The 4,508-nt window shown below is 40.7% G+C and overlaps 1 pseudogene; it reads left to right on the top strand.

Moving 5' to 3' along the window:
- Nucleotides 1-605: 605 nt before the first annotated feature.
- Nucleotides 606-2,574, top strand: LOC140610205 (60 kDa heat shock protein, mitochondrial-like; annotated as a pseudogene).
- The last annotated feature ends 1,934 nt before the right edge of the window (nt 2,575-4,508 follow it).

Here is a 4,508-nt window from a genome sequence, read left to right as displayed (position 1 = left end):
GAAATGTAGTCTTAACCAGTCGGTCAGGAATTTTCTGGCCAACACCAATGAGGTAACTGTCACATGGGCCCTCTCCATCCCCCACAAAAGGAAGATGAAGTTATCTGCATGATGAAACCCCTTTTCCTTCCCCTTAAGACAAAGTAACCCAGCCTGAAATAATCCTTTCTCTTCCTTCACCTTCCTTGCCTCACCCTCATTCCTATTAAAAAAAAAAAAAAAAAAAAAAAACTTCCATTTTGGGACGCCTGGGTGGTTCAGTGGTTAAGTACCTGCCTTCAGCTCAGGGCGCGATCCTGGAGTCCCGAGATCAAGTCTCACATTGGGTACTCTGTAAGGAGCCTGCTTCTCCGAGCTCTGCCTGTGTCTCTGCCTGTGTGTGTGTGTGTGTGTGTGTGTGTGTGTGTGTGTGTGTGTGTGTCTCATGAATAAATAAATAAAATCTTAAAAAAAAATCCATTTTGTACAACTCCTTGGATTTCCCCCTACTTGCTGGATAAGATGCTACCCAATTCATGAATCACTTAATAAGGTCAATTACAGCCCCTCAGTCGCCGCCGGCTGCCTGCCTCGCCGCCCGCTCGCTCCGCTGCCGTCCAGCAGAAATGCTTCAATTACCCTCAGTCCTCCGCCAGATCAGGCCAGTGTCCAGAGTCCTGGCTCCTCATCTCACTCGGGCCTATGCCAAGGATGTAAAATTTGGTGCCGATGCCTGAGCCTTAATGCTTCACGGTGTAGATCTCTTAGCCAATGCTGTAGCCGTTACTATGGGGAAAAACAGTGATTATTGAACAGAGTTGGGGAAGTCCCAATGTAACAAAGCATGGTGTGACCGTAGCAAAGTCAATTGACTTCAAAGACAAATATAAAAATATTGGCGCTAAACTTGTTCAAGATGTTGCCAATAACACAAACGAAGAGGCTGGGGATGGCACCACTACTGCTACTGTCTTGGTACGCTCTATTGCCAAGGAAGGCTTCGAGAAGATTAGCAAAGGTGCTAATCCTGTGGAAATCAGGAGAGGTGTGATGTTAGCTGTTGATGCTGTAATTGCTGAACTTAAGAAGCAGTCTAAACCCGTGACAACCCCTGGAGAAATTGCTCAGGTTGCTACGATTTCTGCAAATGGAGACAAAGAAATTGGCAACATCATTTCTGATGCAATGAAAAAGGTTGGAAGAAAGGGTGTCATCACAGTAAAAGATGGAAAAACACTGAATGATGAATTAGAAATTACTGAAGGCATGAAGTTTGATCGAGGTTATATTTCTCCATACTTTATTAATACATCAAAAGGTCAGAAATGTGAATTCCAAGATGCCTATGTTCTATTGAGTGAGAAGAAGATTCTAGTGTCCAGTCCATTGTATCTGCTCTTGAAATTGCCAATGCTCACCATAAGCCCTTGGTCATAATTGACCAAGGTCACCATAAGCCCCAGGTCACTGTGCCCTGCTTCGGTGCATTCCAGCCTTGGATTCAAAAGTCCAGCTAATGAAGATCAAAGAATTGGTATCGAAATTATTAAGAGAACACTCAAAATTCCTGCTGAAGATGTTTATGGAGAAGCTCTGAATACACTTGTTTTAAATAGGGTAAAAGTTGGTCTTCAGGTTGTGGCAGTCAAAGCTCCAGGTTTTGGTGACAAAGCTGCTTAAAGATATGGCTATTGCTGCTCATGGTGCAGTGTGTGGGGAAGAAGGATTGACTCTAAATCTCAAAGATGTTCAGCCTCATGACTTGGGAAAAGTTGGAGAGGTCATTGTGACCAAAGATGATGCCATGCTTTTAAAAGGAAAAGGTGACAAGGCTCAAATTGAAAAACGTATTCAAGAAATCATTGAGCAGTTAGATATCACAAATAGTGAATATGAAAAGGAAAAGCTGAATGAATGTCTGGCAAAACTCTCAGATGGAGTAGCTGTGTTGAAGGTTGGTGGGATAAGTGATGTTGAAGTGAATGAAAAGAAAGAGTTACAGATGCCCTCAATGCCACAAGAGCTGCTGTTGAAGAAGGCATTGTTCTGGAGGGGGTTGTGCCCTGCTTCGATGCATTCCAGCCTTAGATTCAATAACTCCAGCTAATGAAGATCAAAGAATTGGTATCGAAATTATTAAGAGAACACTCAAAATTCCTGCAATGACCATTGCTAAGAATGCAGGTGTTGAAGGATCATTGATAGTTGAGAAAATTATGCAGAGTTCCTCAGAAGTTGGTTATGATGCTATGCTTTTGTGAATATGGTGGAAAAAGGAATCATTGATCCAACTAAGGTGGTAAGAATTGCTTTATTGGATGCTGCTGGAGTGGCCTCTCTGTTGTAGTCACCGAAATTCCTAAAGAAGAGAAGGACCCAGGAATGGGTGGAATGGGTGGAATGGGAGGTGGTATGTGAGGTGGCATGTTTTGATTCCTAGAATAGTGCTTTACCATTCTTAATGAACTGTGAGAGGAAGCTCAAGGCTGGGTTCCTCAACCATAACTTCAGAGAAGTCAGTTGAAGGAAATGACTAAAGAAAAGACTGGCTGATGTTTAAGAATCGCTATAACCATCAGTTACTGGTTTCAGTTGACAACATATAATGGTTTACTGCATCATTGTCCATGCCTACAGATAATTTATTTTGTATTTTTTGAATAAAAAGACATTTGTACATTCCTGAAAAAAAATAATAATAAGGCCAATTACATCTTCATATTTACTTAGTTGAATTTTTGTTGCTTAACAAATCTTAAATTTTGTTTCTTATATACATCAGAATATCCGGAGTAACCACTAAAAGAACAGATATTCGGATGCCTAGGTAGCTCAGTTGGTGAAGGGTCTGCCTTGGGCTTGGGTCATGATCACAGAGTCCTGGGATGGAGCCCTGCATCAGGCTCCCTGCTCAGTGGGAATCTGCTTCTCCCTCTGCCCCTACCCCTGCTTGTGATCTTTCTCTCTCTCTCACTCTCTCTCTCCCACAAAAATAAATAAATAAATAAAACATTTTAAAAATAAAATATAAAAAATATATATTCTTATATAGACACAGAATCTCCAAAATATTTGGGGGTGGGAGGCACTAGAATAAGCGGGAAAACAAAACCATCTATCATCCAAAAGAAGGAAGAAAGGGAGGTAGTAGAGGAGCAAACAGAAAAAGTAAAAGAAATACAGTAGAATATTAGTAAGGCAAAAAAATCAGTAAATTTTTTTTTATTCAGAAAAAAAATCTGAATAAACCAGTAATTATAATAAACTTAACAGGCAAAACTTTCCAATTAAAAAAAATGATTTTTCAGACTGGATTTTGTAAAAACAATACAAAAGTTATACTTGTTATTTTAAAGAGAAACCATTCCTAAGGGAGAGGGAGAAAGGAAGGAGAGAAGAAGGGAAGTGGTACACAGAAAGGTGAAAAGCCTAAGACTGAAAATAATACCACAGGTCAATACTAACTATAAGAAAGCTGATGTTGCTGTATTATCAGACAAAACAGGCTGTAAACAAAGAGATGACAACATAACTTTATGACAATAAAAGGTTCTATTCAGGAGCACCCGGGGGGCTCAGTCAGTTGTGAGTCCAGCTCTTGGTTTCTGCTCAGGTCATGATTTCAGGGTCCTGGGATCGAGCCCTGTGGGCTCCATGCTCAGTGAGGAGTCTGCTTGAGGATTCTCTCCCTCTCCCTCTGCCCCACCCCACCCTCTCTAAAATAAATAAATAGTTTTTTAAAAATAAATAAATAAACTAGCTGTAATTTTTTTTAAAGTTCCATTTATGACAAAGAGAGGCATATAACTACGTGTATGCACCTAACATGTAAAGCAAAAATTTACACAGCTGCAAAGAGAGCTTGATAAACCCACCATCAAAACTGGAGATTCTGATTCTGCTGTCTCAGTAATGGATGGATGAAGCTGCCAAAGAAATGGCAGGGATATAGTAAGAGTCAATGAATAAAGATGGTCCTGGCATCCAGGGGATGCAACCAGAACACAGCACCCAGCAGACAGGTTGCTTTCAATCACATTGTTTTCAAGCATGTTTGGAACATTAGCAAAAAGCAGCCCTGTGACTGGCCAGGAGGAGTAGCTCAAAAAAAATGTCAAGGGGTTGACATCATGCTGACCATGCGCTCGGACCACAATGTGGCTAGCAATGATACAAGAAAACCCATTGTTTGGAAAGGTAAGATACACTTCTAAATAACTCATGGATCAAAGAAGAAATCATAATAGAAATCTCAAAACATTTAGAAATGAATCTTAAAGAAATAACTATATTCTGAGACATGTAGTATATGGTATAAGAAATTATCATTTAGGGATCCCTGGGTGGCGCAGCGGTTTGGTGCCTGCCTTTGGCCCAGGGCGCGATCCTGGAGACCCGGGATCAAATCCCATATCGGGCTCCCAGTGCATGGAGCCTGCTTCTCCCTCTGCCTGTGTCTCTGCCTCTCTCTCTCTCTGTGACTATCATAAGTAAATAAATAAAAATAAAAAAAAAATAAAGAAATTATC

This window comes from Canis lupus, chromosome 2, assembly GCF_048164855.1.
Source record: "Canis lupus baileyi chromosome 2, mCanLup2.hap1, whole genome shotgun sequence".
NCBI classification, from domain to species: Eukaryota; Metazoa; Chordata; class Mammalia; order Carnivora; family Canidae; genus Canis; species Canis lupus.
Note: the sequence above shows the minus strand (reverse complement) of the source record. Positions and strands in the feature narration are given on the sequence as shown.